This window comes from Equus przewalskii, chromosome X, assembly GCF_037783145.1.
Source record: "Equus przewalskii isolate Varuska chromosome X, EquPr2, whole genome shotgun sequence".
Lineage (NCBI taxonomy): Eukaryota > Metazoa > Chordata > Mammalia > Perissodactyla > Equidae > Equus > Equus przewalskii.
The window spans coordinates 17,830,594-17,854,533 of NC_091863.1; positions in this window are offsets into that span (position 1 = coordinate 17,830,594).

Consider the following 23,940-nt stretch of genomic DNA (forward strand, 5'->3'; position numbering starts at 1 on the left):
CTTTAACAGCAGGAGACAATGGGGCCACGGACACACATTTTTAGGGGAAAAAATTATATCCCAAGAACATTATAATAAGTCAAAAAGCTTTACAAGTATAAATGCAACAAGAAATATCTATGGAAGATAGTACTCTAAGCCCTTCTTTAAAGAACTAGTTGACAATAAAATCCAGACAATTAAGAGATTACTCAGAACAAAGAATTCAGTAATGGTCATGGCAAAAGTCTGGTGATGAGTATTGCATTCATGTGAGCATAGAATAATACTAAGCAGATGCAAAAATTAATGGTACTGAACAGAATGAAATTGTTAAAAGCTGTAATGAAATAAAAAATTAAACTAAAAACAAATCAGAAAATGGGGGTGCAGTAGGAAGAAATATGAGAGACCAAATTATCTATTTTTTATGCTATAAATTTAACAAACTCTGCCTAAAATTTAACCATATACTTCAATGAAAAATCATACTTCTAACCCCTTAATACTATTCAAGTTTATTAAATCTACAAAGAGTTCACTTAGAAAATAAGCCATATTGTAATGAGGAAGGATTCATCTGAATTTCTTCAGTTTTTCTTCTGTTCAAGAAAAATAAATTTAAATACTTTATTCTAAAATCACATTTGTAGCATAATCTCATTTTATAAAATACTTTTTGGTGGTTTGCACTGTGTCAATTTGGCTAAGCTGGACATATATTTCCCAGAATTCCCTTCCCTGTATGGTCTGGGTTCTGGTTGTCCAAATAATGAATTTGCACATGATTTGCAAGACAGAAGTGATTCAGAAGTCATTATTCTCTGAAGGTCATTGTGATTATATGTAGTTATAGAGACAAGGATTCTGGCTTGTTTCTGGGTTGTCCTTGATCTCTGTGCCGCATCCAGTCTTTCCTGTTGATCAATAGCAACCCTGAAGTCACCATCAGAGATTTGGTGGCAGACGACTTGATCAGAAGCTACACACAGACACAACTTCCCACTTAACTGGACATGGTTGGCTCTTCAGATTGGTTGGTTGTGCCTTCACTTCCACAGCTGCTCCCACAACTGTGCAAGGTCTAATTCCTATAATAAAACTTTTACTCCATAACTCCATAGAAATTCTGGTTCTTTAATTGAAAGCTTCCTGGTTTTCTTTCTGCTATGTGCATACAAAGATATCTAGATTGATATTTTCCTAAAATTAATGATGGTTATTTCTGAATAGCTTAATTTTTGTGATTTTAAAGTATTTTTGTTCTTTTATACATTTTTTTTTTTTTTGCTTTATTCTCAAGAACAGTGTACCACCTAGCCTGGCTCTTTCTGGGAAGAGCACTACTCAACAGAAAATGTGTGGAATCTCTTCTCTCCATCAAACATTATCTATCTCTGTTCTATTTTCTCAGGACTTTTTTCAGGGATTAGGTAGCTAATTCCTACTAAAATGTAATAATTATAGGCCTAACATGTTATTCCTCCCAGATAACATGTTTGTAATTAGTGTAAACTAATTTTCCTCATCTTAACCCTAAGACAAACTGGATGGGATTCCAGATAAGCTAGTTGGCACGTATTTCATTTATGAAAGCCCTTGCTTATGAATTAAAAACAGAGCAGTTCCTCCCTAAATTGAGGAGGATGCATTGTCATCAGTAACCTACTATGATGAATTTTTAGTTGAGAATTGAATGAAGTGTAACAATGTAACTGGTTTTCAGAAATTGCAGATTTTAGAATTTTGCTATGATGATTTTGAGAGGCAAAGAATATAAACTGACCAGTTTCTAGAAAGATGCTTGTCATAGTAGGTGCTCAATAAATATTTGTTGACTTCATAGATGAAACTAGTTAGAAGTTAGGCATTCAAAAATTTTTAACTGTATATACCTCAGAGTTAGCATTTCCTAAACTGTAAGCATGAAAGAGGTGCTTTGCCCCAAACAAGATAAAATGTTAAGTTCAAATATATAAAACATTCAGTTAAACACAGTTTTAACAGATAGTTTTAGTTGCGGGGATTCTCAGTATTTCTAAGGTAGAGTTCTCTGAATTTGGTGACAATGAAGTAGAGAGGTTTTGTTTTTACATTTGTTTCGGTTATTTTCCTAAGGACCTACAAAATCTTGAACAAGTAGTAGTTCAGAGGGCAAAATTTAGCAGGTGAGTGATATGCTCCTTGTTTATCTTGGTAGATTGCTATGTTTGTGGGTATTTCAGTTGTGACGTAGACACTGTAAGTTGGAGCTACTGTTTTGCAAATATAGAGTACACGTAAGTCCACGTGGATAGATCTGACATTCAATTATTTATTGCTTTACCTTCTTTCTGTTTCTATTACAATTCCTCAATCTCAGTTTTAGATGTTAAGGGATATTTCACAAAGATAACAATGGAATACACGATAGAAAGAACAGAGACATCTATCTCACTTTATGTAGAGTGAAATTGCACTTCACTTTTTTTGTCTTAAACTAACAATAAACATAGACATCATTTTTAATAGAAGCTAGAAATGTTTTCTGCCTGCTCAAGAGGTATGAAAACAAGAGGGTTATATATTGTTCTTCATAGAACAAATTTGACATTTTAATAAACACCTCTTGCTTCTTAGTTTTCAATGAAGTTCTTTGCAGTGAGAGCAAAGATCATTTCACCAGAATACAAGTACACGTCAGCTACATTCCTATTTGCTCAACACAAATATATTCATACTTTCAATATACAAATAGTTAGGCTTCATTCCTTTCCCTGTACAAAATTTATCAAGGAATTGGTAGCATCAGTAAATTAAGCTATAAATGGTAAATGAAATGATTTATTCTTACAATCCATTTTATAGAATTATATGAAAGCATTGGACCACATCACACCATTAAACCATTTGCTTTGGAAACTAGCTCTGATGTTGACATTATTTGTGCCTTAAAATAAATTGAGTTTTTCTCTCTTTGCATATAATTATTAATATCACAGAGATATCACAGTGAACATCCTTGTCTTGTTCCTCATCTTAGCTTTTTGTCTTTTACCATTAAGTATGTTAGCTGTGGGTTTTTCATAGATGCCCTTTATCAGGTTGAGGGAGTTCCCTTCTATTTCTGCTTTGTTGAATACTTTTATCAGGAGATAAATAATATATAAGCAGTTCTTACAACTAATCAATAAAAAAAAACAAATAATGCAATTTAAAAAGGGGTAAAGATGTTCACAGGTGACATGATCATCTATGCAGAAAATATGAAAGAATCAACAATAAAACTTTTATCTCAGAGAGGTTATGTCAATGCTTTTTCTGCTTCTACTGAGATGGTAATCTGGTTTTTGTCCTTTATTGTATTAATATGGTGTATTATATTGATTTTCATATGCTGAACTAAGCTTGCATTCCTGGGATAAATCCCACTTGTTTCTGGTGTACAATTTTTTTTATATATTGCTGGATTTAGTTTGTTAGTATTTTGCTGTGAAATTTTTAATCTATATTCATAAGAGAATCTTTTCATGTGATATCTTTGGTTTTGGTATCAGAATAATACTGGCTTCATAAAATAAGTTGGCAAGTGCTCTCTCCTCTTCTATTTTTTGGAAGAGTTTGCCAAGGATTGGTGTTAATTCTTGTAGAACTCTAGTCCTGGACATTTCTTTGTGGGAAGTTTTTGATTACTAAGTCAATTTCTTTGTTATAGGACTACTCAGATTTTCCTTTTCTTCTTGAATCAGATTCAGTTGTTTGTCTCTTTCTAGGAAATTTTTCCCCAAATTTCACCTGCAGTATCTATGAAATGGGATTATGTCCTCTCTGTTGAGGTCCCCAAAATTTGCTAAAGTCTCCTGCCTGACAGAAATTGACCTTGTTCCGCACCTATGAGACTGAGACCCTAATAACCCAGGTACAAACCAGTTTTTTTGGGAGGATTTTGTAAACAGTGGCTCCACATATAAAGCCAATTCTTGTTATTCAGTGGGCTTTCCATCCTTTGTCAAATTAGTATCATTTTAAAATGTCACACCCAAGGTATGGTACGGTCTTGATTGGACAATTGACATATCCAATTACATTTTGGTAAAAATGAGGGCAAATTCTATTTGAGCCTATGTAAATAATTATATTTTCATGAAAAGTAAGAAGTCTCAGTAAAAATGTTCTTTGAATTGGGAGGGGGCTTCAATGAGACTCAAATACCTTTAAAGGTATTTTCAGTTTTACAAGGTCATAATCTACTAAATTTAGAGTTAAGAGCAGCTTAAGAAAAAAAAGCTTCTTCATATATCAGAAAAAAATAGAACAATTCAAAATGATATCAACATCATTCTAAACAATCCTGTGTCATTAGTTTTTCTGATTCTGATCAGCAGTCTGCATTCATGAAATACGTCTGCCTGCAGACTAAAAAGACTTCTGGAATTCTTAAGAGTCCATACTAGTACAGCTTGAAAGTTGTCTAAGCATTATCAGCAAGAAGTCTTCCCCAAGAGTCTATTCCCTGAAGTATCAGTAGTTCATGGTATATGGTAAAGTCCTTCCCACAAGGCCCTGAGACTGTTTCGTTTTTTGTTGGTTTTTTTTTTTGTCTTTTTGTTTTTTTTAAACAAATTTTAGCCTAAAGCTTACAGCAAAGCCTTCATGGAAGCATCAGGGTGAAGGATAAAACTGCTCAATAAGACTGAATGGATGTGGTTAATTTATCACTTTAACCAATAGGATAAGAATATAGGAGAATAAAATTCTCTATGGGAGTGCAATAAATAACTATTTCATGAAGGTTCAATCAAGGATTCCTCTGAAGGTAATATCATATTGTGGACTATGAAGGCATTGACAAACCTCCAAGGCCTTGCCGTAAAGCTTATAATATCTGAAATATTTATATTAATAAAAAGTTACTTATGCAAACTTAACCTTGGGAAGGGTGAGCATCTCTTCTGATTTGGAAATTCTTCCCATGAAACTTTTACAATAATGTTGAGCTAATTAAGAAATACAGAACTAGCAAAAAAAACCTAATTTTTTCTGGCATCCGTTTTTGATAAGGTGAAATAGTGAATCTTTGTGCTTTTCCAGGCGCTATCTTGGAAATCTCAGATAGTTTTAGGTGTTAAAGCTATTCTAAAAATTTTATTTATTTTTTAATGTAGGTTTCGATCTTGAGAAGGCATAATTGATTGAGATTTTAGAGGAGATTTGGTCACTTTATTAAGATAGAATCATGAGTTCCTGAGAAGCAATGCCTGTTAATGAAAGAGGCAAAATATAAAGAAAGAAAGAAAGAAAAGAAAAGAAACACCGAAAAAGATAATATGATTGTAAGAAAACTTAGCTCTTTCACAAATGAGGAACCTTTGTTTTCTGTTTAAAAAATAATAATCGTTTCCACTTTCACAAACCATACCTCTGAGCTGAGGCTTCCACCTTGACTGTTCCTACAATTAACATGGGCAAAGCCAGGTTTCATTGATGGGGGGAAATACTGCCTGTCTGTTTCTTCTCCTTTCTTCTCTTTCTTTCTTTCATAAAAGCAATATTATGTGAAATAATAATAGACTATAATCAAGTCAACAAAAAATCAGAGAACATTATTCTGGTAAGATTTGGAAACTCTGATATCTGGGAAGATTATAAGGAAGGTAAAGAAAAACATCTAATAACATTCTCGTTGGAGTTCTAAGATAAATTTATCACTTTAACAGAGAGAAAGCCAAATTCTAGCTTTTGATTAAGATGATATTTGGTAGTAAATGTTTAAACATGCTTTTGTTATTATGATTAAACCCACCAAAACAGAGCCAACTTTATCAAAATTTAAATATATTTTGTCTCTTCTCTTCAGACTTAGTATTTGTAGCTATTATAAACAGAGACAAATAGAAATTCTCTTTTTGCAAACTTTTTAAACCTTCTGTATACATTCTATATCCATTCAGGACACAATAAAACTACTTTCTTTTCCCCTTGCAGAAAATCTCATTTAATTTACAACTGCAAATAAACACTTGCATTTCTGTCAGTATTGCTCCTTGTATAGTCTGAACCACAAATAACCAAAGTAACTAATTTGTATTTTTACAAAAAAATAAAATAAAAAAATAGGTAGATATTTGAGGACTTCCTGTCATGTAAACACAGTAGCAGACTATCAAAGTTCATAAATACAAATAACACAACTCTCTATAACCACTCACATCTCTTTTGTATCTAGTTAAAATGGCAAAAAGGAACACATTCATTAATATGACTGAAAGATATAGCCACTCTAGAACAAAGAAGAAACACTTCTAAATAAAAGTATACAAGCTTTGTAATAAGTTTTTTCAGTATTCAATCACTCTTAAAAATTGTCTTTGTACTTAATAATTATCCATAAATTAACTCAATTTAAGATTAGTCCAACATTTTAAATTAACTAGGGATGTTTAAAATCATGTTTAAGCTTTCAAACTACAAAACATAATTATCATTAAAATAAAAAGTTTGCCAGAATAATGAAACAATTTAGTTGAACACAAATTTATATTGTTAATAATCTTAAATATTATGTAAGAGTAATAGAAGCTTATTTGATTATTAAACCAATATTGGAAGTTTAGAAAGTTCAGAATAACTATTCTCTTTACCAGGGAAAACAAATCAAAATCTTGTTAAAAATATAAAATGTACACTTGTATTATACCACATTTTGATAAACTCAAGGAAAAGATGCATAACTACTATTTATTTTTAAACTAAAATTATTTAGTCTAATGTGTCAAAATATCAATCTTTGTTATGCAAACTTCGATTTTTAAAATGTTTCTAAACTAGTAATTTCCAAAATATTAGAAGTTCAATTTGTTTCTTTCCTGTACATTTGGGGGATTTCAACTTATATAAGCACTTATTTCCAACTGAAAATAGACAGCCATTATTCATCCCATAGAGATGACCAAATGGTCAGATGATAAAACCAAAGTCACAATTATTGCTGCCACTAATGAGAATAACTTACTGTCCACACAGTAACCAGAAACAAAATAAATAATTAGTAGGGAAAACAAAGAAAGCAAAACCAGAAATAAACAAAAATAGAGAATAAATAAAAGTAAAGCTCCATTGCTGCTTGGGATTTATTCTGAGAGCCAAGAAAAGACCTAAGTGAGCTGAAACTGCTGATGAGGTACACTTCTCCAGCAGAGCAGTTTACTTGGCTCCACAGGGTGAGGCTACATAGACATCTCAGTGGATGACTTACAAAACTGTTAAAGTATAAGTTTCCAAAAGATCAAATCAGGACTCTTACACATATATAAAATAAATGTGTGTCAAATATTTCTTGTAACTCATTAACTGATTAAGGAATCAGTAAGATGATAAAATCAGTCCAAAGAACATATGAGTAGCTAGGTGTTAACAGGTAACGCTACAACGACATTGCTGAGTTAGATACAAAATTGGTAGTGACCTACATGGCCATAAACTGGAACTTCTGGGGGGAGAATCACCAGATTAAACGTAGGATGCAGAAGTAAATGTGAATTTCAGATGAAGATAATTTTTTTTAATGTAAGTATGTCCTAAATATTGCATGCATTTTTATTTGCTAAATCTGGCAAGTATAAAATGGAATTATCTCTTCCACTGAATAGAAATTATGTGCATTTCTTTGGGATAAAAATTTACAAATTAGCCTTTGCACCTCCAGAGAGGTAAGATAGCACAGACAATAGAAAGTCAAGCCTGTAAACGCACTGAAAGAACAGCTAGTAATCTCTTTTACCAAAATTGGTAAACTTGGGGTTTCCAAATTTGAATAATTCTCCCAGTGAAGCACAAGTGAAAAAGTTAAACTGGAAAATGCTATTTATTACAAAATAATATTGGGAATTAAGATATAAACAACAAGCATATATATTATTTCCTTACTTTTTCTATTCAATCTGAGAAAGCATTAGTCATTGTTTTCAAGAGTACTATTTCATGCAGAAGGTATTCTGATATTTAAAATTGCATACTATAGTCACAAAGGAAGGATGGAAAGATTATTTTTAGCCTTGCGGCTTTTTCAATTGCAGAAAAATATTTGCTCACAGGAAAGAAAACAAAACAAACCTCACAATCAGATAACAAGGCAAAAATTGCACACAAGTTTTACCAGAATAAGGTCAATAGCTATATTCCCTGCTGTGTTCATCTCTCTCTAAAGCAGACCAAGATAAGCCATTCTGCATTTCTGAAATATGAGTCTATACCTCAAGAAAACATCCTAGCTACAAGGAAACTATATAAGAACTCTGTAAATTTGATTTTGAAGGAAAAGTTAATGGGTAAATGATCTTAGTTACAAAACTTCAGCAAAGAAGAAATCTTGCCAATAGTACAGATAGTAATATTCAAATGATAACTATATAAAATTATCCCTCCAACGCAATCTGGCTATTGTTAGGTATTCACTCATTTTTTAAAGATTTATTGAGCTCTACATATGTGTTGGACTCCAGTGGTACCAAAACAAACAACAAACAAGTTGGATCCCTACCTTTGTGAGCTTATGTATGAAGAGAGAGAGAAAACCAACAAATAAACTGGTAAACTGAAGCTAAGTAACCAAACTTTAAAACATTGTCCTTAAAAAAGAATTTTAGAACTTAAAATTTAAATATATCTTTTGAAATACTGACAGTTTAATGAAAAGACATTCTTAGCTTGACAATGGAATTATGATTTTTGTCTGTTGGCTTAAACTTTTGCATTCAGCAAGCAAAGTCAAAAACAACAACATCAGACAAAGGGTCACTTGAGAGAGGCAAAGAACAAAAATCTGAACTTAAAAAGGGAGAGGGGTCGGCTCCGTAGTTGAGTGGTTAAGTTCCCACCCTCCACTTTGGTCGCCCAGGGTTTCACAGGTTCGGATCCTGGGCGCGGACACGGCACCGCTCATCAGGCCATGCTGAGGCGGCGTCCCACATGCCACAACTAGAAGGACCCAAAACTGAAAAAATATACAACTATATACTGGGGAGATTTGGGGAGAAAAAGCAGAAAAAAAAAAAAGATTGGCAACAGTTGTTAGCTCAGGTGCCAATCTTTAAAAAAAAAAAGTAGGAGAAATTTTAAATATTAGAAGGGCAACGACATTTGTATTTACAATTATAAAAGTAAAAGTAATGATTAGTTCTGAATGGTCTTATAAAGTAGGAACTCAGCAGGTAAGAATGGACTTTGTTCAGACACGATTATTCAAGCCATTATCAATTTGGTAAGGTGAGGACAAACCAGAATCGATTTGGGAAAATTTTTCAAAATATATAGAAGTACTTTTTTTTTTTAGATTTTATTTTTTTCCTTTTTCTCCCCAAAGCCCCCCAGTACATAGTTGTATATTCTTCGTTGTGGGTCCTTCTAGTTGTGGCATGCGGGGCGCTGCCTCAGCGTGGTTTGATGAGCAGTGCCATGTCCACACCCAGGATTCGAACCAATGAAACACTGGGCCACCTGCAGTGGAGCGCGCAAACTCAACCACTCAGCCACGGGGCCAGCCCCTATATAGAAGTACTTTATCCTCCAGATTCAAATATCCTTTCGGTGGTTGTAACAGCTAGTTGCCTATCCAAAATGGATTCTCCCCTTATGAGAAAACAGATTTTGCTGAGAGAGTGCTGTGTCTGTTAATGCTCACTTCTCCAGACTTTTGTAACTGAAGTTGACTCTGTGACTCAGTGTAGCTTATGAGATAAAAGTGGAAATCTACTGGGTGGTGCTTCTAGGAAACCTAGAGTTTTCCTGAAAAAGGAGACAAATCTAGCTGACATGCATTTTCCCCTTTACCATTCTCCCTTTTTCCAGCCTGGAATGGGGAACAATAACTTTTAAAGGCAGTGCCAATGTCTTTCCACCATGAGGAACAAAGCCTCACTCTAAGATTGGAGCAGCAGGAAGCAAAAAGGAGCCTGAGTCGAAATGACTTCCTTCAGTAGCTGCACTTCCCCTGGGTAGCCTATCTCTGAATTTTTTGGTCAGTGAGAAAAAACAGGTAAACTCTTATTTAGGCAAGCCACACAACTTGGTTTCTCTTAAATGCAGTTGAATCCAATTCTAACAGTGTGAAAAAAGTGGAGGGAGGAGAAGTGGGAACGTGAATAAGTATACTTTGAAATTAGTTCCTGGGAAATTCTAATGTGAACCCTCTTCTCTACAAAGAAGTGCTGTTGGCCTACGCCATGTCAAGTCAACTGTGTCTGAAAGGTTTCTTCTAACCCAAGATCTTAAAATGAAAACTTATGATAGAACCTACCACATGGAAATAATTATACACAGTGTACTAAACAATATGCATTCTCTCTCTCTCTCTCTACACATATTACAATATAATTTTTAAAAATTTAAAATTATAACTCTCATGTCAAAATTCTTTAAAAAATTATTAATGAAGGAACCAATAGAATGTTAAGACCTATTCAAAGAACATTTGAGAAGCTAACTAATTGTAGGCAATTCAATAAAGAATGCTGGGTTAAATACAAAACTGGTAATTGTCTCCAGAGCAATAAACTGTAAGCTGTAGAGTTATCCCTTCCACAAGACAGAAATTATTTGCATCTCTACTAGATAAAAATTTGCAATTTAACATGTAACCTCACTACGTCCGGGATCTTTAATCAAGTTTTCATAGTATATTTGTATATAAGATATACAAATTTTATCTCATACAAATATATGAGATATAATCATTACTAAGTATTGCTGTGGTATAAATAGTATTAATTCCAATCCAGACTTGTTGGGAGCTAGACAAAGCCTTAGCTATGAGTAGCAAAGGGAAATGTTATGTCCTGATTTGCTTCTACCCTTGTTCTAGTTCTTTGTTATTCACTGATCCTTATCTGTATCAGCCCAGTTTACATCCATGACATTCTACAAGGAACAGATCTCTTTAGTTGGCTCAGAGAAAATCCCATTGACATCTCAGTTGTACTGTACGCAACTGCTCAAAATGGAGACTAAATAACAGATACTATGCCCACTGTATTTTGAATACTTCTGCAGCTCAATTGCTAATAGTTACTTAGCATATGGGTAAAAATTCTGCTAACTGACAAGGAATATGTCAATTCCAATGCACACTTTGCAGACTAGGCTAACTGTAGATACATTTTAAGCATAGGTAGGTGCCTTTTTTTCTCAACTGTTGGTGCACAACTTGAAGAGATTACCCTGGATTTTGGAGGAAGGAAATAATTTTGTAAAGTAGCACTGCCTCAAAACTTTCCCACTCATTGCTTAAAATACCATAGCCCTCAAGTGACTTCTGGATATGGCTGAGTGAGGAACTTGGCAAGTCCTCTCCCCAAAAAGCAACTATAAAGCTGAACAAAATTGACAAAAACAACCATTTCAGCACTATGGCAGTAGTCCAAAGGCATACAACAATGTAAGAAGTATTTGTGCTTGAGAAACTGATGAATATTGAGTAGAAATAGTAAAAGTCTGTGGCATTTTTGCCTGAGATGCTCCCAATACCCCTCCAGCTCCATTGGCATGGAGGTTCTGCCAGGGTAGGGCAGGCCATGAGGACTGACAGCTTCACTGATGTGATCAAAATAGAGTGAGGCTCTTTGTGCAATAGCCAAATACACATTCTTTCCAAGTTCAGAAGGAACATTTACAAAATAAATCATATTCTGGGTCATAAAATAATCTCAATAACATTAAAATGATTAAAGTCACGTTAAATATATTCTCTGACCACTATGGAATTAAATCAGAAATCAATAACAAAAAGATTACTGTAAAGTTCCCAAATATTTGAAAACTAAATATCACATTTCTAAATAGGCTATGGATCTAAGAAGTAAACCAAAAGTGAAATTAGAAATTTTTTGAACTGGATGAAAATGAAAAGACAATATATTAAAATGCGCAAGATGCCTCTAAAGATATATTAAAGACAAAATGCCTATATTAGAAAAGAAGAAAGTTCTCAAATCAATGACCTCAATTTACATCTTAAGAAACTAGAAAAAGAAGAGCAAATTAAACCCAAAATAAATAGAATAAATCAAATAATAAACATCAGAGTAGGAATCAATGAAATAAAAACAGAAACCAACAAAGAAAAATCAAGAAAACCAAAAACCAACTCTTTGAGAAGATCAACAAAATTGATAAGCCTTTAGCCAGACTGGTCAAAAAAATACACAAATTATGAATATCAGTAATAAAAGAAGTGATATCACTATAGACTCTAGAAAATTTAAAAGGATAATGGGATATTTGTGAGCAACTTTATGCCCATAAATTTAGAAACCTTGATAAAATGGCAGATTACTTGACAGCACAAACTACCAGAGCACTCTGAAGAATAAATACATAACTTTGAATAACCCTGTATCTAGTAAAAATACTAAAATTGTAGTTAAAATTCTTTCCACAAAGATAACTCCAGAATCAGATGGCTTCAATGTTAAATAACAAATCAGTTAAAGAAGGAATAATACCAATTTTACACAAACTCTTCCAGAAATTGAAGAGGAAGAAATACTTTCTGACTCACTGACTAAGACCAACATTATGCTATTACCAAAAGCAACCAAAATGTTATCAGAAAAGAAAACTAAGGACCAATATCCCTCATGGACACAACTGCAATAATTATAAACAAAATTTTAGCAAATCTAATCCAACAATATTAACAACAGTAACAACAAAAGAATAGACAAAGGATTTCAGCAAACACTTCATCAAAAAAGACATAAGGATGGCAAATAAGTACACGAAATGATACTCAACATCACTAGCCATGAGGAAAATGAGAATCAGAATCACAATGAGATACCACTACAACCACAAGAAAGTCTAAAATTAAAAAAACTGACCATAACAACTATTGGCAAAAATTTGGAACAACTATAACTCCCATCCACTCATGGTTGGAATGTAAAATGGTGTGGCCACTTTGGAAAACAGTTTAGCAGTTTCCTAAATAGTTAAATATGCACCTACCATGTGATTCAAACATTCCCCTCCCAGGTATTACTCAAGAAAAGGGAAAGCATATGTCCATACAAAGACTTGTATATGACTGTTTAAAACAGCTTTATTTGTAATGGCCCAAAACAATACAGAGACCAAATGTACATCAATAGACGAATTGATTAAAAACAAAACAAAGCTGTGGTATATCCATACAATAGAATATTTCTCAGCAGTAAAAAGGAATGAACTATTGACACATGCTACCACATGGATAAACCTCAAAGCAAATATGCTGAGTGAAATAAATTAGAACAAAAAGAGCATATAATGTATAATTCAGTTTACACAAAATTAAGGAGATTGAAAACTAATCTATAGTGACAAAGAGCAGATCAAAGTTTTCCAGGGGATCTGGGGTCAGAGAGGGGCAAACCAGAATCACGAGGAAAATTTTGGAGATAATACATATGTTTATTATTTTGACTGTGGTGATGGTTTATACATATGTCAAAACTTATTAAATTGTAGGATTTAAATATGTGCAGTTTATTGTATGTCAATTATAGAAAAATAAAGCTGTTAAAAACTTTTTTTAATCCTGCAAAGACAAGCCCAGGTATAATTTGCTTCATTGGTAAATTCTATCAAATATTTAAAGAAAAAAAATACAAAATTTTCACAAACTTTCAGTAGATAGAGGAGAAGGGAACATTCTTTCTAATTCATTATACGAGGCTAGTGTTAATCTGATACCAAAGGCAGACAAAGACATCACAAAAAAACTACAGACCAATATCGCTCATTAACATAGACACAAAAAACATCCCTTAATAAAAATTAATTCAAAATGGATCCTAAATCTATATGTAAACTGCAAGGCTACAAAACACCTAGAATACAGCATAGGCAAAAATCTAGGTGACCTTGGGTTTGGTGATGACTTTTCAGATACAACCCCAAAAGCATGGTCTATGAAAAAAAAATCGTAAGATGGCCTTCATTAAAATGAAAAACTTCTACTCTTTTAAAGACACTGATAAGAAAATGAAAAGACAAGCCACAGACTTGAAGACAAACTTTGCAAAACACTTATCTAATAAAGGACTGGTATCCAAAATATACAAGTAACCTTTTTTCCTGAGGAAGATTCGCCCTGAGCTAACATCTGTTGCCAGTCTTCCTCATTTTTTGCTTGAGGAAGATTAGCCCTGAGCTAACATCTGTGCCAATCCCTCTATTTTGTATGTGGGTTGCCACCACAGCATAGCTGATGAGTGGTATAGGTCCGCACCCCGTATCTGGGCCCACGGGCCACTGAAGTGGAGTGTGTTGAACTTAACCACTATGCCATGGGGCCAGCCCCTACAAACAACTCTTCACATTCAACAGTAAGAAAACAAACAATCTAATTAAAAATGGGCAAAAGATCTGAACTGACGCCCCACCAAGGAAGATAATGCAGATGGAAAATATGCATATGATAGATGCTCAATATCAAATGTCTTTAGAGAATTGTAAATCAAAACAGGAATAAGATACCACATACACCTATTAAAATGTCTAACATGCAAAACACCAAAGGCTGGCATGGATGTGGAGCAACAGGAATTCTCATTTGTTGTTGGTGGGAAGGGAAAAAGGTACAGACATTTTGGAAGGCAGCTGGACAGTTTCTTACAAAACCAAACATACTCTTACGATAGGATCCAGCAAATGTGCTCCTTGGTATTTACCTAGATGAATTAAAAACATATGTCCTCACAAAGTCTGCACACAAAAGTTTATAGTAGCTTTATTCATAATCGCCCAAACTTGGAAGCAATCAAGATGTCCTTCAATAGGTGAATGGACAAACAAACTGTGGTATGTCCATACAATGGAATATTATTCATCACTAAAAAGAAATAAGCTATCAAGCCATGAAAATACATGGAGGAAACTTAAATGCACATTGCTAAGTGACAGAAGCCAATTTGAAAAGGCTATATACTATATTACTCCAGCTATATGACCTTCTGGAAAAAAGCAAAACTATGGAGACAGTAAAAAGACCAGTAGTTGCTAGAAGTTTGGGAAGGAAAGAGGAGGTATAAATATGTGGAGCATGGGGGAATTTTAGCACAGTGAAACTATTCCATAAGTTATTGTAACCATGGACAAATGTCATTAAACGTTTGTCAAAACCCATAGAATGTACAACAAAAAGAGTGAACCCTAATGTAAACTATGAACTTTTGTTGATAATAATGTATTAATATTGGCTCATCAACTGTAACAAAAGTGCCACACTAATTCAAGATGTTAATAACAGGGGAAACTGTGCTGGGGAGGAGGTAAGTGGGTACACGGGAACTGTGCACTTTCAGCTCAAGTTTTCTGTAAACCTAAAACTGCTCAAAAAATAAAGTATACTATATATATATATACATATTTCTCCAAATCATTTATGTAACCCTTGGGAAGTTCAATAGATATGGTTCCCTTTTTATAATTGTAGCCAGAACTTAAAAAAAATCAAATTGGAGAGACTGTCAAAATAAAATAAAAGAACAGAGGTGAAGGTTAACCTTCTCCCCATTTTCAGGATCATTCTGCTATAGTCACTTATTCACTGTGCTCTACTAAATTACATTGAACTTTTAAGACTTAAATCATCTTATATTTTAATGCCCTGATGAACCTCATCATTTGTTCTTATAATATGCTGAGTCTATGCCATATATTTTAGGCCTTGATCATGTTGTCTTGTTGTTGGAAGTGTAATGTTGTCTTCTCAACTAATGCTTCCTATCCTTAAGGACAGAGAACAGGATCCCTTTCCTTGGTGTCCCTAATAGACCTCAGTACCATGTGGAATATAAAGTAGGTTTTAAAATATTGCTTCATTTTCATGTTTACAACAAAGATGTTATAGTTTAAGAATCCTGAATAGCACGAATTTACTACTGATTTAAAACTTAAACCGTTTGCATTAAAAATGCCTCTTCATAAAAATGTCCCTGGAAAACAATGAATTAATACTTCATAATTTCCAAAAGTTATATAAACCCCAAAAGCTTATAACATCTTCAGCTGGGGCCATGAAACTCATCTCATCTCAACCAACAGAAACAAAACAAAGACAGCATTTCTTCTTTTTCTCTTCTGTTCCACCGTCTCTTTTATCTTCCAATCTCAAGCAGGTGTGGGGAAGAAAAGGATAAGGTACGGCAGCCCCTGGAATAATCAGGAAAGGAGAGAAACCACATATTAAGTGACAACAGGGCTGGAGATGAGCAGAAATGACCCAGGACATCTTGGATTGGGCATGCCACAGGACACCTCTGTGTGATGGGCATAAGTAAATGATGCACAACTGTGGGCAAGAAGATAGAAGGACTCTATTGACAGAAAAGTAAGAGATGTTTTAATTTTAATTTTTGTTTACTTACATAAAACATTTATATAGTTTCAAAGTCAAGCCTAAAACAAGAAATATTCTGAGAAGTTTAGTTTCTATCTGTTTCTTTACCTTATTCCCTACCTCCAACATAGTAGGGCTTCTAGTTTAAAATAGAATCTGGCTAGTAGCCTCTGTTGAAACTTCTCTTAACCTGCAATGAGAACAACTTTGATGATATGAAAAAAGACAACTCAAAACCATGAAAAATTAGCCTTACTGTCAATCTGTTTCTAAGATATGAAGAGAATTTCCACTAAGACAAGGCTGATGGAAAGAGATAGAAAACATTGTTGCTGGTCCACCATGCTAACCTCCTCTAAAAGTCAGTTGGAAGATCCTTTGTTCCTCTGAATTCTTTATTGAAAAACTTAAGGCCTATACCAACTAGAGAGTTGGGCATCCATCTTTCCACTGACTACTCATCTTTCTGCTCCCACTCCTTCCACCAACTAGTATATATCTTGCTACAACCAGTTTGAAAGTGAAATTTCCAGCAGGCCACCAGACCAAAAGTGGATAGGAAGCTTTCAGCAACACAATGAATTCTAAAATATAGGTTATTTACATATAAAACACCACAGGCAGAAATAGATAAATAAGGGTCAAAGGGAGTGCACAAAGGGATTTATAGTATTTTTTAAATTATCTGGAAATGCCTCCAGATAACGAGGATAGGAGAATATTCCAAATCAGTCCAATAATCCCATGTTAGAAAATAGCATGATAATTGCTGAGAATTTGTCTGTAGACATCAATCAGCCTTTTAGCTATTGATATGAGAAGAAGATTTGACAAACAGTGAAGCCAAAGGCATTCAAATACCTTGTCATTTTACAAACACCATCTCGGGATATTTCTTTAGTTATGTGACAGTTAGCAAAACAGAAATACAAAACAACATACTGTCTATGAAACATAAGGGAAAAGCATACTATCTGTAAAGCTCAGGAAGGGCAAAGCTCAAATTCTTAAAAGACAAGAAGACATTACCTCAATCAAACAAAAGTACAAGTAGAGAAGAAAAGATAGTAGAACTACATATAAAGGAAAATGGATGGGATAAGAAAAAACTACAGCAAAATTAAAAACAGCACAGAATTAAATCCCATTAAGTCAGTAAAGAGTGGCTTTCATTCTGAAGAACATTAAATTACTGGAGTGGTTGCTAATTAAACTAGGACAAGTTTGAAAAGTTCTTGCAGAAGGCAGAGAAAAAGGAAAAAGAGTTCAAACTAGTTGACGATATCTAGAACAAAGGATGAAGAGCCTATTTAAGAATTAAAGTCTTTTTCAGGAAAACAAGGAAATGGAATAGAAGCAATAATCAAATTCATAATTTTGAAAAATGATTAAGCGAAAAAGATGCACAAAGCAAATTGAAAGGGCTCACCATATACCAGGCAAAAGTGATTTAAAGAACTCCAGTTTTAGACATACTGACAAAAATACTTAACTCTAACAATACTGGAAAAAAAGTAAGTATTTATGTTGTATAGCACAGATTAACTACAAAAGAATAAGACTGGTTTCAGATTTTTCTGCTATACCTAAAGCAATGCCTGGTACTTAGCCAAAACTCAATAAATCTTTATGGAGTGAACAAATAAATTGATGAATGAATGAATGTGTGATGGCAACAAAAAAACAGGACTCAGAAAATGAAACATCCATATTCTTCATTAAAAAAACAAAAACTGATGACTTAACCACAGCTTTCCAAGGGATTATTGAAATAAACCACGATTATTCAAATAAACCTATCAGATATGGGGACATTTATAAGAACCCTGGTAGACGCCACTGTGGGACTACGAGATTATAAAAAGTTAATAACAATTGTCAAGTAGATAGAAGACAATGAAGGAGAGAAACATACTTTGAATATTGTCAGTTTAAATTCATGGCTACTAGAGAAGAGGCAGCTTTAGGAGGGAGTGGGGAACGTGATTGATTCCAAATTAAAATATAACTGTACCCAGAAGCTAACTATAAATTATTTAAAAACTTTAGAAGAAGGGAACCACTAAAATATGTGTGTATATCCCATACTCCTACTGTCTTAGGCAACTTTTCCCTTTCTCTTGGAGATATTATTGGATATTGAGCATGCACTGCCAGTATGTATTGTGGGTTGGAGTGGAGGATGATTACAAGAAAGCTTTTAGGAACACTAAGGATAGAACGAACTGAGAGACTTGTGAGTCCTTAAATAGCCTGTAAGAATGTGTGTAGCCCTTTCACTCACTGTTCACAAGTGGCAAATAAAGGTAGCATCATTAAAATATATCGATCACTTTGTTGCTCCAGCAAACCTAGAAAGACTTAGTTTGGGGGCAAGGAAAATACCCAGGACTGATACTATCGTGGAAGTCACAACTACAAGCTATTAGCAAGAGGCCTGAGGAAAATCTTTATCTCTGCCATCCAAACCTAAATAAGCATGTAGCACATTAAAAGCATTGGTCACTCAATCATAATGGCATCTTATAACTAAACACACTGATAGGCATGACCTTTTGTATCAGTGATTTATTGCCACAATAATGCTGCATAACAAACTATCTAAAAACTCAATGGCTGAAAATAAAAACCATTTCTTATTTCTCTGGAGTCCATGGGTTGGCTGAGTGGTTATCTTGATCTGACCCAGACTCAGTTGATCTTGGTGGGCCTTGTTTATGTGTCTTTGGCCAGCTGGTGAGTTGGATGAGGTCTAGCTGGTCTAAGACGGCCTTGGCTGTGACGACACAGCTTTCCTCCATTTATCTCTCCTAATCTTCCAGCAGGCTGGCCTAGGCAAGTTCTCATGGTAGAGGCAGGGGAACATGAGGGAAGCTAAAGTATACAAGTAATTTCTCAGACTGCTTGCATCAAGTTTGCTACTGTCCCATTAAACAAATTAAGTCACATGCAAAGTCCAAAGTCAGTGTGGGTAGGTACTACCAAAAGGTGAGACTACGGAAAAGTGTGAAATGGGGTCACAATAATCCTATCACACTATGGAAATGGACAGAAGGCATTACTCTAGTAAAGTCTCCCCTAGACAGAGTTTATCATCAGCAAAACAAAAGCAATTAAACCTGATTACAGCTATGTTAACAAATATCCACCATATATAGAAATAAGACTAAAAGGAAGCTCAACAATATGTTATTGTGGTTTGGAGGGGACTAACTTTAATTCTTTCAATATTTTCTTAGGGTTTTACAGATAAAATATATATTACAAACAATATATTTATTTTCTTTGGTTTACCCTTCTTGATGTGGAAAATACTACTACTCTACCTCCTTTTTCATCACGCAGATTTTTTCTCAAAACTCCTAATTTTATTACTCTCAAATACTCCAAACACACATACATACCATACACACCTATGCACACATATATACACACTCCTCTTTTACAACTGTATCCCTAAAGCAGCTATATTTTCCTAAGGGTCAGTTCAGACTATGGAGTAGTTAGAGAGTTGGTTGTAAACTTTGCCTGCTCGTTGGAATCACTTGGGAACTTGAAAAAGTACTGATGTCTGGGTCCCACTCAAAAAGTTCCTGATGTAAGTGGTTTGAGATGTGACCTGTACATCAGGATTTTGAAAGCCCCCCCAAAAGATTCTAATGTGCAGATAGGATGGAGAACCACTGATTTAGACTGTTTGCCACCACTCATCACTTTGTCATTGCTGTAATCATCTATTCTTAACTAGGGATTTATTCATTTGATAAAACTAGAGACAGAGACAGAGAGGCAGAGAGAAAGCAGATCAAAAATTTTTTGCAAGAATAGTGTAGTATGTTTTCATAATATATTTTAAAACAAGAGTCTTTCAAACATAATCTGTCATAGCAATGATCCATACCAGAAAACGATTACAATTGAATCAATGAAGTGAACACAAATATATTCTTGCAGTTTCCTTTCCAGGCACCACATAACAAGCAGCAAGGTTAAGAAAAGTTTTTAGAAGTTAAGAGACACATGAAACAATACCAATTAAATCTTCTGTAAATTTAAGGGGGTCATACTAAGACATGAAGACCGAAAGTGGAAAATAGAGTATCAATATCTTGAAGACAGACACTGTATTCGTGATATAATAGGTGAGTAAGTTTTTTGCTTGTTTTAGCTAAGTAAGATCCAGTGAGATACCAATTGGACATATGGTAAATGCTTCACTGCATAGCTCTTAAATACTCAGAATTCCATAAGCATCTGGAGAGGTTTTCAAATAACTGAAGGATAATTGTTTTGTCTCAAAGTTCCAAAAGTACTTATCTTTTAAAGCTGAAGACCAGAGTTGAATATTTAGAAGAAATAAGCTAGAGTGACATCATGCTGTTGTCACAGGACTCAGGCTAGTTGATTTACCATCATTAAAGGTACTATCATCAAGGTGATCATATGCCTGATTTTCCTAAGACTGTTCATTCTTGTTGTAGATCAATCAATGACTACTACTTATATTTAGTTCCCCCTTTCGTTCTTGAAAATGTCCCAGCTTGGACAAAAAAGTAGAACCCATATTTAAATAACATGTTAAAATTTCTACAAATGTAATTTCATACAATTTGCAACAGGATCTTAAATGGTCAGTATATTCTTATAGTGTTGCCTACGAGCTAGACTTAGGTCTTATTTTAAATCACTATGTTATATTATAGACACTACCTTATATTTGAAATGTCTCTTTAGCTTTTCAAAGAGCTTTCATATTCAGCATTTAATTATACTTTTGTTAATTTCACAAGAATTGTATCAGATTGTACAGCAGGAATATGTATAGGTCTTTATAAGATTTGTTTTCACATAATACGTACATATCTGTAAAGCAAGATTTCTAGAATTTCATTGTTTCCTTCTAGAAATTAGGAGGCAGAATTGTCTATGTCAAACGTCAACCCATTCAACTCTAGAGTTGATTACCCTTATCTAGTTTGTGCTTCCTTCCTCCTTCCTGAGCCATTGGAAGGCTGCTACCAGATGGAGAATAGTTCCTGTTAAGAGCAATTAAGACATTTCATGTGCGACTATTTAAAAGGCAGAAGCTTTAAAACACATATGTCTGTCAATTATTTTCTGTAAAATGTCTTAAGGACTATCACAAAGAGAAAGGAAGCCCAGCAGCTCTGTTTCTGAGCCTCCCGCTAAGGCCCCATCCTGAGACCATGCAATTTTATCTGTTTACAGGTTTAGTTTTCTTGGAGGTTTTTATTAAGAGAAATGTTTGAAAACTGGAGATCTTGGCTGAACTACTGATTTCACAGATAAGAAAACTTAAGTTCAGAAAGCTCATATGCCTTTCAAAGAGTACTTAAATATTGCTTTTCAGTTTTCAATCTGTTAAAAAACAAAATTCAACCAAGTAAACTTGAAGATCTAATTGACTTCAATGATTCATGAATCAGGTAGCATCCCATCTTAGCAATAGAAAGGATCTCGGAGGAGCTGTACAAAATGGAAGACTTTCTAGGCAGAAGGAGAAGGGGCAAGGAAGTTATTCTAGCAAAGAGTGGATTGCTTCAGGCAAGTTCATCCTCCTTTGAGGTAAGGCAGGGGTCTATCAGGCAGATTACCTCACTAGTGCTGACTAGGTAATTCCAGATTGACTGGTTAAAGGTCACATTCCTGGAAGAGGCTAAAACTGCAATTAGGTCAGGTATTAAGTCTTGGTTTGCTGACATGGGGCCTAGTACAAGTGACTCCATTTGGGGCCTATTGTTTCCTTTTTAACAAGTCCATAGTCAATTCCAAAAGAAACACAATACCTCCTCACGCTAAATGTTAAATGTTGTCCTTAGAGAACTTAATTTTTGTTTTAAACTTAATCTGAATTATTTTCTAGGCAGCGTTTTCTCAGACTTTTATTATAAAATAATCATCTGTCCACCTGTATTGGGTCAATTGTATTACAAAAGAGAGATGTCACTTTTAACTACCTGGCTCAGTTAATTGGGCAAAGCAGCATTTCCTTAGAAGTTTGTTTATCTTTGTGGGCAGAACAGAGCTCAACAAAATGCCCGATCTTCCTTTTATTTCTCTTTTCTTATTTCCTTTACTTGGAAAAAGTCTCTAAGGAAGCATGGCCTTATGTAGCCTCTTTGACTATCTTGACTTCCAGAGGAAAAAAGTGTCATCAGTTACCATGACAATCCTTTTTTTTCCCAGAGCTCCCTGCTGCACCTTATTTGTACTAAACAAGAACAATTATTATTATTCAATAAAGGCTCTGAATCCCATGATATTTCTACCTTCTCAGCATTTTCAGAGATTTCTACCATGAGTAGACTTTGATTTAACCAAAAGTTCAGGTGATATTGATCAACTAATCATTTCTTCAAATTCTCTCACTTCTCTATACGTATTGAAAGATGACTAGCTTGTCATTCAAAAATAACATAAAACTGCTCAAAATGGCTTAAACAATGACAACTTATTTTTTTTTTTGCTGCAGAAGATTCACCCTGAGCTAATATCTGTGGCCAATCTTCCTCTATTTTGTATGTGGGTCACTGCCACAGCATGGCTGATGAATAGTGTAGGTCTGTGCCCAGGATCTGAACCCCTAAATCCGCACTGCTGAAGTGGAGTGCACCAAACTTAACCACCACACCACTGGGCTCAACACAGTGACAACTTTTTAAACTTCGTGATGTCAGTAATACCAGAGAAGGAGTAAACTTCAGTTGAGGCTTGATCTAGAAAACATTTATTTATTTACCGTTTTCTTCTTTGCCATCCCCCTGCATCTGCTTCTTTCTAAGATCACATTTCCTTAATGGCACACAATTTCAGCCTATGGTTTCTAGGAACTCCACGTTCTCCTTGTTTTTGTCTTGGCATGAAACAAATACATCTTATGTAGTATCTAGAAATAAATCTCTACTCTTATTTATTGTTCTGAACTGAGTCCCGTGCCCCAAACCTGAATCAAACACTGGCCAGAGGGGTGGAATATGCTAACTGATTTGAGACAATAAGGGTACACCCCTTGGAGTATGGGGTTACGGGGGAAGTCGGAGTATGGGGGGGTTCGCATGAAACACTTTGAGGGTAGGGGAGGTGCATAGATATCTGAATAAAATAAGGCAACTTTTATCATTATGAAGGAGTTGGCACTCAGCAAATATTCACTACAACCAGAGAGCAAATTTTATTTCTAGGCTCTCAATTCTGTTCCATTGGTCTATGTGTCTATTTTTATGCCAGTACCATACTGTTTTGATTACTATAGCTTTGTAATATAGTTTGAAATCAGGAAATGTGATGCCTTGAGCTTCGTTCTTCTTTCTGAGGATTGCTTTGGCTATTCAGGGTCTTTTGTAATTTCATGCAAATTTTAGGATTATTTTTTTCTATTTCTGTGGAAAACACCATTGGAATTTTGATAGGGATTGCACTCAATCTATAGGTGGCTTAGGGTAGTATGGACATTTTAACAATATTAACTCTTGGGATATCTTTCCATTTGTTAGCTTCTTCAATTTCTTTCATCAAAGTCTTAGAGTTTTTAATGTAAAACTCTTTCACCTCCTTGGTTAAATTTATTCATAAGTACTTTATTA